We start from the raw sequence: 14,259 nt of genomic DNA, 5'->3' as shown, positions 1-14,259 counted from the left end.
AATTATCTTGGAGATTGATCTTCCCTCCTCTGCGCTCCCTGTGCCAGCGAGCAGGTCAGAGAGGTCCCCGTGCAGCCGCTGGCATTGAACCGGTGAGGGCACCCATGGACTGCCAGTGTGCTTTGTCAAAGAGCAGGGCAGGGATGACCACGCTCTGGAGCGGGGATCCTAGCAGAGTTTCCGCGCGCCCCGAATGGGGTCTCATCTTGGACAGCTACTCAAGAGAAGACATACCTCAGAAGGACCTGAGGGACCATTATGTCCTCAGGGGACATCCTTGGTGTGCCAGGATGCCGTGAAGGCCATTTCCTTCAGATCTGCATAAAGCACCCAATTGTGGTGAGCCTGTGCAATTGGCAGAGTAATGAAGCTGACCACAGGGGGCCCGAAAAGTCTGAAAGACTGCGTGGATAAAAGTTTGGGCTCTAGGAATCAGGTGATGAGTGCCCAGGCAAGTAGACTAGTTAATTATCCTCTCAAGTCTTAGTTTCTTCATCTGTGAAATGGGAATAATAGCACCTTTATTATAGGGTGGTTTTCTCTATGAAATGAGATTACTAGTGCATATAAAGTGTTTAGAACTGTGCCTGGCGGACACTAAGCTCTTAATAAACCCTAGCTATTGTTTCTTTTTTTAAAAAATATTTTATTTATTTACTCATGAGAGACACAGAGAGAGAGAGAGAGAGAGAGAGGCAGAGACACAGGCAGAGGGAGAAGCAGGCTCCGTGCAGGGAGCCCGACGCGGGACTCCATCCTGGGTCTCCAGGGTCAGGCCCTGGACCGAAGGTGTCGCTAAACCGCTGAGCCACCCGGGGCCGCCCCCTAGCTATTGTTTCTTGTAAGAGCTGGAAAAAGCTAGTGACCCTCTTCTCCCTAAATCTCAAGAACTGTCCAGCTTCAGAAGGGGTGTGTGTGGTGTTCTTCCTGGATCATCTTTTCCCCTGCTCTGGCTCCCCCGGTGCTAAGAGCAGAGTAGTGTTTATCAAAACTCAAGGCAGGTGGCTCAGCGGTTGGGCGCCTGCCTTAGGCTTAGGTCCTGATCCTGGGATCTGGGATCCAGTTCCACATCAGGCTCCCTGCGGGGACCCTGCTTCTCCCTCTGCCTATGTCTCTGCCTCTCTCTCTCTCTCTGTGTGTGTGTGTGTGTGTGTCTCTCATGAACAAATAAAATATTTTTTAAAAATTTAAAAAGAAAAAAAAAAACCTCAGAACAGGAGAAGGGAGGAAAAAAACAACAATGTTGCCCAGAAGTATGAAAGGGCAAGGTGGTTTATAATCTTGCCAAACACTGAGCTGTAATTTAGCCAAACAGAGCTAGGGAACCTGCTTGTTCTGGGGAGCAAGGCCTTCCCTTGAACTTGGTCCCGGACTTTTTCAAAGCTTAGCTGGGAAGAAGGCAACTCTTCATTCAGATGATAAACTCTTAGGTTCCCATGGTGAACACAACAGATCATCTGAGACCTGCTGATCCCAGAAAGAAACAAACTCCTTTTGTGATAGTTGCTGCTGTTGGCCAGTTGCCAGGACGACCCCAGAAGGACACGATTAGAGAAGCTATGTAGGATCTGATCCCAGAAATAGTTTAGGGTTTGGGGGAATGGTGCCTGTGTGTGGGAGGCGAACCGTCTACTTGGCTAGAAAGAGCTCAGATTCGGAGTCAGGTAGAAATCCCCTGTAGCCAAACTCGGCCAGATAAGCTGGTATTTTTGGAGGGCAATTGTAAGAGCTCCCGTTTCCCTGACTATAATGTGTGAATAGTAATACCTCACCCATAGGATTATTTGGGGGGCTTATGGGATGTACATACACAAACATATTGGAAATGCAGCCAATAAAGTAACTGCAAAGAGCAAAAGCCCTCAATAAACAGTTGCTATTTTTATCATGTAGGAATTATTCATTGTTAAAAAAGACCTGCTTTGCTACCAAGTGTGTCGCAGTGGCACAGTTACTGTTAGAAGTCAAATGGTGTGGAAATGAGAGTAGAACTCCAATTGCCTAAGGTCAAGTGTGACCAGAACCCACTCGTAAGGTTTCTGAAGGGTCTTGAGAAGAAAGCTAGTCACAATCTTTTGCCACCAAGTCAAGACCAGATGATTGGCAATAGGCAAGGTGCTCTAAGGAGGTTCTGGTTTTGGCTCTGGGTTTCTGGCTTGCTTTTGACTGTCCCTCACTCATCTCCTGAGGATAATAGTCTGTGGCTCTTAGCAAGGATACCAAGGATGTCCAAGGCCTTCCCCCCCAATGGGCACACCCAGGAACCTTGGCTTCTCTGGCAGAGACCTGTGGGTCTGCCCCCTGTGCTCCCATGGGGCCTCCCTTGGACGTTCCCAGACAATAATGGCTCTTCTGGATTCATCCTTCCCTTTTTCAAATTCTTCCAACAACTCAATCCTTGAGAGAACTACAGAGCCACTCCCAGCAGGCCCGGGGACCCTCTCCCCCACTTTTCCTTTAGCACACACCCACAATTGTCTTGCTCTCTTAAACACTCGGTTTCTTCTCTTGCTGTGATATAGGATATTGACTCAGTACCATCTTGCTGTGGAAGATGGGTCAGATGGGGGCTGACAGTGGCAGTACAGAGACCGGCTGGAATCATAATCTTTGGTTATTATTATTATTTTTTAAAGACGTTAGTTGTGGGCAGCCCTGGTGGCCCAGCGGTTTAGCACTGCCTTCGGCCCGGGGTGTGATCCTGGAGACCCGGGATCGAGTCCTGCGTCGAGCTCCCTGTGTGGAGCCTGCTTCTCCCTCTGCCTGTGTCTCTGCCTCTCTCTCTCTCTGTGTGTCTCTCATGTATAAATAAATAAAATCTTAAAAAAAAAAAAAGATGTTAGTTGTAAGTCATCTCTACATGCAACTTGGGGCTTGAACTCACAACCCAGAGATCAAGAATTGAATCTCTACTTAATGAGCCAGCCGGGCGCCCAATAATCATGGGCAAGTGAAGATCATGGCCTGGCCTAAAGTGGATGTGGGAGAATGGGAAGTAGGTTTATTGGACAGGACATTTGGAAGTAGAAACAGCCCTGCCACTAAAAGGTGAAGTGGGAGAGGAAGGAGATGCGACAAGAATGACCACTCCTCTTCCCCTCCCCCCCAGGATTCTGCTTTCAGTACTTGAGTGGCTGAGAGATTTTCCTCAACAGGGGAGGGAATTGGGACAAAGGGCAGGTTCCAAGCAAAGAGCCCATTTCCCCTTTTAAGGGAGAGTTTGTCCTGTTTATCATTCTTTCCCCAGCACCTGCCACAGGTCCTGGCATTTAGTGAATACCCGCACATATTGGTAGATTAATTCGTGATTTTAAAAATTCAGTTCTGGAGCACCTGAGTGGCTCTGTAGTTGAGCATCTGCCTTTGGCTCTGGTCTTCATCCTGGGGTCCTAGGATCACTCCTACATCAGGTTCCCCGCAGGGAGCCTGCTTCTCCCTCTGCCTATGTTTCTGCCTTCTTTGTGTCTCTCATGAATAAACAAATAAAATCTTTTTTAAAAAAGAATTCAGTTCTACACAGGCCTGGAGGCAGTGAAGAGAATGGCTGCGAACAGGAGATAGAACTGCATGGGTTTGAATCCCATCTCCAGCATTTTCTGAGTGACCTTGGGAATGTTTTGTAGCCTTTCTCAGTTTCCTCATCTGCAAAATGTGGATAAAGATTAATAGTCAATTTACATAAAGTGCTTACTAGAGGAGTACTGCCTGCACTATGCAAATGTTAGCTATTGTCATTATTAAACCGGACATAGATTGCCAAGTTGAGATGTCAGGTCTGCAGCTTGATATAGGGGGTGTGGAATGGTGGGGGTGGGGGGCTGGAATGTAAAAATCATCAGCAAATAGATGGTATTTAACGCCATGGGCTAGGATGCCTGGGTGGCTCAGCGGTTAAGCGTCTGCCTTTGGCTCAGGGCATGATCCCGGAGTCCAGGGAGTTCAGGGATCGAGTCCCACATCAGGCTTCCTGCATGGAGCCTGCTTCTCACTCTGCCTATGTCTCTGCCTCTCTCATGAATAAATAAATAAAATCTTAAAAAAAAAATAAAGCCATGGGCCTGGATCCTCCCCTCTCCCCCTCCCCCAATCTCATCCAGGCCCAAAGCAAGTAGTAAAGCATAGAGAAGAACCTATATAGAAGAACCTAGAAAGAAGGTCAGAGGCAGGATGGAAACCTGTGTCTGTGGCATCAGGAAAGCCAAGAGCAGTTTGAGGGGGTGTAGTCAGGGGTGTTGAGTGTTTCTGAGGCCAAAGGAAGGACTGGCAACAAGGAAGTGACCGGTGATTTTGAGGATCTTTGCAGAATGGCCAGGGAGGCTGGTGTAGTTTGACGAATGTGATACATGATGTATCTATATATAATGAAACTCCACCAACCTTGGCACAGATAAGGCCCATCTTCCCATGCTGCTAGAAAATGATCTGTGAGATGTAGTGATAATAGGCAAAACAGAAAACAGTTTATGCTATACCCATTTCTAAAAATAAAACGAAGGAGGAGGGCATGCACATGTACAAAGAAAATGGTAGTGATGGGGTGCTCCCCAGCAGTGTTGAAGATGTTTCCTGCACATAATAGAGACGTGTCTATATTCCCCCCTACTTTGTTTTTATCCAAAGTGTAACATACCCAAATTGTAGCATACTATACACACCACTTCCTTCTGCACCTTGTTTTTCTCGTTACAATAGACCTGAAGGAAAAAAAAAAAAAAAAAAAAAGACCTGAAGGTTTCATTCTGTATCAGTTCACAGAGCAGATCTTAATTTTTAAAATAGCCACAGAATATTTCATCCTATGCACGTACCATCAATGTCATTACTGGACAAGTCGGTTGTTTCTCATCTAATGCTGTTACAGACAAAGCTACAATTTTCCCCAAATCATAGAATAACTTCAAAACTAGCTGATCTTGAGTGCACTGGAGGTAAGGAAATAGAAATGCCACATAGCTGTAGACACCTCTTTCAAGAAGTACAGCTGTGCAAGGGAACAGATAAATAGGGAGCCGGGGAAGGAGAGGTGGGGTCAAGGAAGGGCATTCTGAAGATGGGAGATGCTTCAAGGGAATGAATACAACAGGGTAATTCAATAAAGAGTGCATAGAGTTGGGGGAGGGGGCAGTCCGGAAGAGCCTCTGCTGTGATACTTTAGCAGGTGTAGGAGGATGACTTCAAATGGTATGACCCCTGATATGGGTGCTGTGGAAGCACCAGGATGGATGGATGGATGAATGGATAGATGGATAGATGGACTCAGGCCAAAAGAAAGGTTCTAGTCCAGCAGGGAAGCTACTATGTTTCACAGATCAGTTGCAATATTGTTAGAAAGTGGTTGATTCTGTTTCCTAGGTACAAAGATCTCCCAACTTCCCACTGGCCTGCCTTGCTGGTGGAGTTGGCTCACATTTCCAGTGGTTCCCTGGGTTTCCTCTAAGACATTAGCTGGGGAGAGCAGAGGATATTTTGCCTGAAATTTGTAATTTTCCCATAGGGATTAAATGACGTGCGTGCCCTGGAAGGCTTAAAAAAAAATCAGAAAGAAATAAATAAAAATCCCAAGAAGAATTTATATTCCTGATGGCTTTTCTGATGGTCTTGTAAATTGTATATTTAATCAAAGGCACTCGAATGTCTTTTTTTTTAACTATTGAAGAGCCATTTAAATGTCAACATAAGTGATTCCCTCCCAAATAGTGCTGTTTATACATTACTTCCCCTAATAGACCATAATGATTCATAAGGAGGCATTTCGCGCCTCCAAATTGTAGGCCTATTGAAATATAAATTAAGATGATAAATAATTTGACCTTACCTGAGAGTACTAAGTATTTACATGTGTCAAATACGAAATTACCCTGAATATCAGGGTCCCTAAAAGGCTTCCTCTCCTGGCTGAATTCAATAAATGACAAGGGTTTAGAAATTTCCTTTAGCGTGTGTAGGAAGGAGAGGGGCACACACACAAAAGAATGAACCCGGGGCCCCGGCCCTCCTCGCCCTCTAGACAGACTTCTCAGTCCGCCCGAGTGGGGGGAGCAGGGGAGCACGGACCCCCCCCCCCCCCCCGCCCCGGGAGTGGAAGGCGGGTGCCGGCCGCCCCCGCACGGTCCGCGCGGGCTGGCTCTCTCCGGCCTCCCGCAACGCCGCTGGAGTTTCTAAACATGGAGTTTGAGCAGGAACTTTGCCAGGCCGAGCTCGCCGCCCTCTCGGGTCTCCGCCGCGGGATTCGCCCAGCCGGCGGCGCCGCGCCGCCTCCCCACCCCCACGCCCTCGGGGACCCGCTGACCCGCCGGTCTCCAGCCCCGCGGAAGCGCTCCGCCGGCTTCAGACCCCGGGAAGGCGTGAGGCCTCCCGGGCTCAGCGCCCCCGCCCGCCCCTGCCCGGGCCCTGGAGGGTGGCAGCGGGGCGCCCTCGGTGGGGCCCGAGCCGAAGCTGCCCGCTGGGCCTGTTCGTCGGCCGCCGCCTGCGCTCGGGGCCCGGGTCTCGGCGAGTTCTCGGCTCCCCCGGCCGGGGCCGAGAAGCGGGGTCACCGGCGCAGCAGAGGGGTGCAGGTCGTGGCGGGCCGAGTTGGCCGCTCGCGCTGGGTTTTTGTTTTGTTTTGAAGCCGGGCGTGGGGGAGGGGCAGCACCTTGTCAATGAGAAATTTCCTGTTCGCGAGACTCCGCTTGCAGAGTTTCTGTCCTGCCCTTGAACTGACAAGTGGATCTCGGCAGCGCCGGCCCCCCGAGAGTCCATGCAGCCGCGCCGGGCGCACGCGGGGGTGGGGGCGGGGCACCCGCGCCGTGGCGCCGAGGCCCCCGGAGCCCGGCTGAGCGGGGCCGACGCCTGCCCTCCCGGTTCCCGGCGCACCCGTGAGTGCTGAGCCGAGCGGTGACTAATCTGCGGCTCCGGGCCTCTTGGCGCGCAGCCCGGGCTCGCCTCCCACCCCCTCTCCCCCCCCGCCGCCGCCGCCGCCGTCCTCCCGGCCCCGCTGCGCGGAGCTCCGCCAGGAGGATCGCGCGGGCCAGCGCCGCCGCCGCCGCCGCCACCGCGTTCCCGAGAGTGTGGGAAGCGGGTCGAGGTAGGCGGCTCGGAGCCGTCTCTCCAGTCGGCCTCCTACCACCCAGGCCCGAGTGTGCGTGTGTTTCCTTCCCCGTAAGCACTTTGATCAGCGTTTCCTCAGCGCCGCTGAGGAGCCAGGGCGAATCGGAGCTCTTAACCCCCTGCGTGCCGCCCCACGGTGGGCTCCGTGGGGAGGGCGCCGCGGGGAGGCCGGTTGGCACGGGGGCGATGAGTTTGTTTTGGCAAACCCGAGTCTGGAGGAGCCCAACCGGATCTGAGGAGCTTGCCCAAGCGCGGCAGGCTCTCTTGGGGAGAGCAGGCCGCGAGGCCCCGGGCGCCTCGTTAATGTTCAAGCCCGCCCCGGGGCCGCACAGTAACCCGACCTGCCCGGCGAGGCAAGGTGCGGGCGTGAGAGGCCCGGCAGGACGAAGCTTCTGGAGGGGATCGTGAGGCGCTGGGGTTACCCGCCTTCACGCACCCTGTACCCTGGCGCGTGGACCGCTCCCAGCCCGGGGTGGGGGCCCTGCGCTCCCCCGCGCACTCGGCTCCGGCCGCTGCTCCCTCCCTCCGCTAGCCAGGCCTCGCCGGGGAGTTAATGATTGATTTACTGGCTCCGCGCGGCCGGCGCCCTCCCAGCTATTTGTCCAAGCTGAGGAGTTGCTGGCGAGCGGCGCAAAGGCCAGGAGAGCGGGGGTCGCCCGGGATGGGAAGCCGCGCTGCAGACGGGAAGGAGTGGCCACTTGGGTAGCCCCAACTGAGCGGCTCTAGCCGTGTCCTGAGCGAGCCCGCTGGAGGCCCGGGCCGGGCGAAGGGAGCATTGGGAAGCGCCACACGTAAACGGGTTGGCAGCTGGTGATTAGGCCGCCCGGTTTTATGAGTCATAATGGGCCGCCCGCCTGGCCCACAACCTGCTCGCTGTGGACTCGGCGCGCTGGGGTCCAGGCGGTGCACCGTTCTGGGCCGCGCAGAGGGGGGACGATGCTCTGGGGGGCCTCGGCCGCCGAAGGCGTTGCGCAGGATTTCCTCTCATTTCTCGCAGAAGGCAACACAAACACCCTAAATCAAACCGCTCCGACAACCGAGGGCTGCACACAGACACATCAATAAGGATTTCGCCTCCCGCGTTCGAACGCACTGAAACACTTGTCCTATTTTTATGCAAATGACACCACACAAATAGATCTCGCAGGCCCGGGAGTGGGGCGAGAGGAGGAGGGGCGCCGCCGCCCCTGCCTGGGGGCTGTGAAGGGGGAGGGAGTCCCAACCCGCACCCTGGGGCCCACGCCGGCTCGGGAGCAGCGGGGCTGGTACTGGCCAGGCGGCCCGCCCCGCGCGGTGGCTCCCTGCCAGCGCCGCCAAGTCGGCCGCGTCCCCAGGCTGCCTGCAGAGGCGGATTAGGGAAGGAGTGAAGCGAGCCTGTGACTAATCGCGGGGCCTCGGACCGGAGCACCAAGGCCATGTGCGACTGACAGGATCGACACTAGCAGAGGACACGGCGACGCCTCGCTTAATTGCAGGCTTAAAAAATTGCCGCCTGAGCAGCTCCGGTGCGGAGAGCCAAGGCGTGCGCGCTGGGCTGGGGAGCACGCCAGGGGGGACCTGCGCTCTTGCCCAGGGGAGGGAGGTCTGGCGTTTCCTGGATCCAGGGACCCGGCCCAACCGTCCACGACTCTGCAGGGTCGCCCCACCCTTCAAGCGGGCCATGTGGCGGAGTCGGCCAGTAGAGTAAGATCCAGTTCCCAGGTCTAGGTTCCTGACCCTTACCCCCTGTGGAGCCCCCGCTTATCCCCCCTCCTTCTCGCCCTAGATCCTATAAAGGAGCCTGTACAGTTGGGGGTGAGAGATTCCAACAAACCCTTAATAGAAAAGCCACACACAAACCACTTTCTTCTCTTCCCTCCCCTTCCTTTTCCACCAGCTGATACAAAGCCCCGAATGACCAAAGGGAGGGAGAGAGGACAGTCAGGGCTGCAAGGATCGAGGTTACCGCGTGCCCCAAGACTCGGAGCTCACAGGCACGCACCCTAGGCTCTTCACCCCTGGTCACAGCCCCTCTGGCCCAGATCTCCTTCCTGGAGCGCCGAGGCCTCTCGGGGGAAAAGGGGGAAGCGTCGGCAGGCCGGCTGGCCTGTGTGTGTGAGGGGAGGGGGGAGGGGGGAAGGCGGGGTGGCGGGGAACCCAGCGAGAGAAGTTTCCACCACGCTCTGGTCGGCTGCTGCCAAAATCCCCGGGCCCCTCCCCGCCCGCACCGCCTTCCGTTGCCACCACAAGTTTGGTTTAACGAGAGCTCGGGACAAAAGCAAACGTTTTCTATAGACCTGGAAAACAAAGGGGAAAGAGACGCGCGGGGCCGCCGAGAAGCGGCTGCTAGCGTAATGGTGCCGGGCCGACAGCAGAGCATTAGAACTGCAAAAGCCGCGCGGGCGGGAGGAAGTGCGAGGCGGGAGGCGGGAGCGCGGGGAGGGCGGGCGGGGGAGGGGCGCTGCGCCATGTTTCCGTGTCACCCGCCGAGTCGCCGGCGCTGGGCTCGGCCGCCGGCTCCCGCCTGCCTCCGTAACAGCAGAAAGCGTGCGATTAGCAGCCAGACAGGCGGGGACTCCGGGCCCGCGGGGCCGCCGCACACGCCGCCCGCGGCCCGGGCCTGCGCCCCCCCGCCCGCCGGGTAATCATCCTCCTCGCTGCAGCGCTGTGTGCACTCTCATTAGAGCAGGGAGGCTTTTCTCTGCGCACTCGCTCGGCCCCCGCTGGCAAAACAACGCCTTCCCCGGCCGGGCCCTGGGCCAGGAGCCCGGGGAGGGCGGAACGGGGGAGGGGGGGTGAGGCAGGGCAAGCAGCGCGGGTCATCTGGGCCGCCCGATCTCCTCGGGGCACGGAGAAGATGCGGAGGGTCCATCCACCCTCCCCACGCGGAGTGGCAAAGTCTGAACCCCATACCAGTCCCTTCGGGGCGGGGGGGGGGAGTGGTGGAGGAGGTGCCAGTGCCGCCATGACCTACTCTCGTCCCCCGCCGAAGGCTAGAGTCCGGGCCGAGGGGAGATGAGTGTGTCTGGTTTGGAGAGCGGGGGCGGACACCGGGAAGGCTCCCAAAACAGGTCTTGCCCCATCTGTTTCGCGAACGACCTCTTAAGGACAGAAGTCGGATCCCAGGGGTGGCGGCCCTTCGATCCCCCAGGAGCCCCGAGTCCCCAGGCTTCGAGCTTGGTCGCACAGAAGGGGTGGGAGATGGGGGCGGCCGAGACGCGGCTGCGCCTGGCCCAGAGCTTCGGAGCCCCGTGTTCTCCGCGATCTCTGCACACAACAGTAGGCAGCCTCTCCCGGCACCACGCGCCCAGCTGCAGGGCCCCGGGAGCAGGTGTTCCTGCCCGGCCGGAGTGGCGGCTCCGTGCCCCTCCCGTCCCAGCTGCGAGGCTGGGACTGGGGGCGGGGCGGGGTGGGGGGTGGCTCTTACGGCGGCCACCGAAGGAGGTCTCACTGGACCGCGAGAAGGGTCCTCCGGGCTTAATTGGGGATGTCCCGGGGCGAGGGAGGCCGCCTGGGGCCAGGAGGGATGTTGGGTGACGCGCGGCCAGCCCTCGTCTGGAACAACCCTGGGGGCCAGCAGAGGCCGCTCGGGGCGGCGCAAGGGCTTCCGGTCCCGGTGACTGCGGCGGCGGCAGCGGCGGCGGCGGCGGCGGCGGGGCGGCTGGGAAGTTCCCGGGGCGGCCGCGAGGAGCACCCTCCCCTGGCTGCAGCCTCCGCGCAGCTTTCGGAGCAGCGCCCTAGCAGCCTCCTGGCATCTGGCAGCCCCGCTCCCTGTCGGGAGCGGGGACGGGGGCTGCGGAGTGGTCCCGGCCCAGCCCCCAGCGCGGAGGGGGAGGCGGGGGCCGGGGACCCCGCGGGAGCTGCGGCGCGCCTCCCTGCCCCCTCTCCTCGCCGCCGCCGCCGCCGCCGCCGCCGCTGATATGGCGGGCACGTGAAGCGCAGCTCGGCGCCTCGGCGCCAGCTAGGGAGCGGCCTGCCCCGGCGGCTCAGCTTACCCGCGGGCCCAGGAACGCGGAACCGAGCCCGGTCGGGTCCCGCAGAGCCCGCGCCCCCGCCCCGGTCCCGGCTCGCTGCGGCCCCGCACCCCTCCCCGCCCGCGCCCGGCCTTGGGGCCGCGCCAGACGGCTCGCCCGAGGGGAACTCAGGCTGACTAATGGGACGCGTGTAGGCCTTACGTGAGGCCCGGCTGTCAGCGGATGCCCGCTCAGCTCGGCGCCTACGCCGCGGCCAGGCTTTTCGGGGAAGGGCGAGAGGAGGGGTTTCCCCGCTCGGCGGTTTCGGCTCCCCGGGGGACAATCCGGCCGCGGCCGGCCCCGGGCTTTAGGTCGCGCAGCCTGGCCCGGAGGGGGCAGACTCCGTGTGCATCCAGCGCCGAGGCGCGAACCCGGGATGGGGGGTGAAGTGGCTGGAGCCTTGGAGCTCTAAGCCGGAGGTGGGCACGGAGGCTCAGCCACTCGGCCTGGGGCGCCCGCCCTGATGTTGGCGATCTGGAGCCCGTGCCCTGGATGGGGAGAGGGGCAGTTTACAGGCCACCCCCCCCCCCCGGGCTTGGAGTTCAATACCGAAACCTCCCTAAACAAATACGAAATCTTCCGAAAACCCCTTTTTAATATATTTGTGCGGGAGGGTGGGTGGGGAGGATTTTTATCAAACTCCCAGAGAGTGCGGTGGGGCTGAGAGTTCTCGGGTTCTGGGGTGCATGATACCTTTTCCTTCCTTTACAGGGGCCTGCAAAAACCAGCAGAGTTTCTTATTATTTCGCATTAACAACCACGTAGTGTTGACATAGTTATATGACCCTCCCAAATATAACTAGCTGTTTAGTTTCAACACGCGAACGCGATGGAGAAACACAAACACTGGTCAGCAACTAAGAGAAGAAAACCCGGCTGCAAGCTTGGGGTTGGATGCAGGATAAATCCAACTCACGCATCCTTGGTTTTATTCAACCTAATTACACTAGTAATCCTGCCCCCCCTCACGAGAAAGCCTGAAACCCTGTAGTCAAGGTGCGACTTTTCCTGGGGAGCCCCACGGATCAAGAAGGGGTTGCTGGTGTAGAGGAGGTGGGTTTTAAATGTCACTTCCAAATGAAAATGCTTTCCCTCGGCCTTTTTCTTTCTTGCCTTTTTTTTTTTTTTGATGCAGTTTTCGAAAGGAGCATTTTTGCGAGATAAGAAGTGACCGATCAAAATCGCTGAGGGGAGGTTGTAAGCAGCCGCTTTGCCCCAGCTTAGCGTTATCTTATCTTTCACACTTGCATGGCGGAAAAAAAATTGGCTTATCTTTATCCCCACCCCCTTCTCGCCTTAATTGCTAAAAAACACTGGTGTGTTAAACGGGGAGGAAGGAGGTCTCTGGATTGTCAGTGGAAAAGGAAGATTCAAAATGTGGGCGCTTGGGAGGGGGGACAAGGGTGACAGGATTTATTCTTTCTCCCAAGCCTTTCTAGTACTACGAAGAGGGTCCAGTCTGGGATGGAAGGCTTCGATGGCCAGATTAAAAAAAAAAAAATTCTGGGGATGGCCTTGGGCTTGTGGCTTTCCCTAGGCCTTGCTTTCTTGGTGCTGCGTTTACCAATTTCTCCTTCCCTTCTTGTCTCAAAAGCCGGCGGTGGGTCTTGGGTTGAGGCCTCTCACTCTGCCTTCATTCCTCCTCCCCATATACATCCCCCTTTTGGGGAGGGGGATGCAAGACTGGGATGCACGGCCTGCTGGAAATCATTAAAATATATGCGAGTGTCTGCAAACACACACTTTTAAATCATGGCGTTTCCCCTCCACGCTGGTATATTTAAACTCCAGAGCGAGCTGGATCTCCTCCCTCTCTCTCAGTCGTTTGTCTGTGTCACCGACAGGCCGCTAATGGCCGGGCTTCCAGGCGCTGTGCATTATGCATTAGCCTCCTCCCTCCGCCGCACACAGAAGGTTCTGTCAGGCCTCGCAACACAAACCACCCTGCGCCCCCCTCCCCCCGCACTCCCAGCCAGGGGTTGCGCGGCTGCTAACGCACTGGGGTCGCAGAGACCGGGAGGGGCCCCCTCCGGGCGAGAGCAGAGCAGAGTGGGCCGGAGGGGGAATGGGAGAGGGTAAAAAAGTGCCATGCATTAGGCCAAGTGGAATCCCCAGCCTTGCGCTGGCCCCCAGCTTTGCTCCTGGCTGACCTTCCCGAGGCAACCACCCGCGCCACTCACCTCTGCGCCCGACTTTGCGGGGGGCCTCAGAGATTTTCAGAGACCAATGAGCGCCGCACTTCCATTTGCTGGGCGGTACTCCCTTTCTGCCCTGAGGGAGGGGCTGGTGGAGCCTTCCTGATCCCACCAGTCCCCAGGTGGTGCCCTCGAAGGGGCTTGGGCTCCCTGTGATGCGTTTCCGCTGATGACCCCCGGGAGTGGAGGAAGGAAGCTGGATACAGACTGGCTGGAGAGGAAAGCCAGCCTGCCGGGTCCCCAAGGGAAGAGTTGGTGGTTCTCCCCCACCCTGCTCCCCACTCCGTGGTTCCCACTCACTGCCCCCAGCCCGGTAAAATAGGAGCCGGAGGCCCCTTGCTAGGTAAGCAGCCAGGGCGGGACGGGTCGTCCAGGTTTATCTGCAGGAGCATCTGGTCCAGCAAGGCACCATTGAAGGCGCTTAAGCTGGGGCCAGGTGGAGCTCGAGCCAAGGTTTCCCTGAAGCCGCCAGTATTTATGCGCAATAAGCCGACACCCATCTACCCAGGGAAACCCTCAGTGTAAACTAAAGGGCAGCTCACTCGCGGATGCCTCGGTTTGAGCTCAGAGCCTGACACTAATAGAGCCCCGACCAGAAATTCCAAGAGACAGTTGGTGCTATCACGTTGGGCCTGCCTCTTGGACCCTCCTCCCCCAAAGGCCCAATAACCCCTCAAAGGCTAGGCAGAAAAAACAGCCGTCTTCAACCTGGCCACCGACCCCTAAATCTAGCAGACTTCTGCCATGGAAAGCAGTTACCTTTAGATGTTTCTGGATGACTGAAATCCCTGGAAGGAGGATGCCCCTGGGTTGGAGGGGATAGGCTAATGAATCTTCTCAGGGCAGCTGGGTAAGCCCAGAATTCTTTTACAAAGTAACCAGGGAAGACTATTAGTATGGGTGTCGGTGTGGTGTGTTGTTTAAAATAGTTACCATTAAGGGGCTAGCTCACACCATATGAAGTAAAAATACATTATCTGTGATCA

At 57.0% G+C, this 14,259-nt stretch overlaps 1 protein-coding gene and 1 long non-coding RNA gene across 3 annotated transcripts in view; one reads left to right on the top strand and one right to left on the bottom strand.

Annotated features, from left to right (window-relative positions):
• Window positions 1–14,259, top strand: part of BCOR (BCL6 corepressor) — a 114,181-nt gene that overhangs the window by 51,823 nt on the left and 48,099 nt on the right. The window lies entirely within an intron of this gene.
• Window positions 2,764–6,762, bottom strand: LOC111094694. Its single transcript, XR_005386254.1, has 3 exons — window positions 6,632–6,762; window positions 4,631–4,694; window positions 2,764–2,819 (listed from the first exon to the last, which is right to left on the bottom strand). It is a non-coding gene; the product is annotated as an uncharacterized LOC111094694 (long non-coding RNA).

Source organism: Canis lupus, chromosome X (assembly GCF_011100685.1).
Source record: "Canis lupus familiaris isolate Mischka breed German Shepherd chromosome X, alternate assembly UU_Cfam_GSD_1.0, whole genome shotgun sequence".
In the NCBI taxonomy this organism is placed as follows: Eukaryota; Metazoa; Chordata; class Mammalia; order Carnivora; family Canidae; genus Canis; species Canis lupus.
The sequence above is the reverse complement of the archived record's forward strand: the minus strand, read 5'-3'. Positions and strand labels throughout refer to the sequence as shown.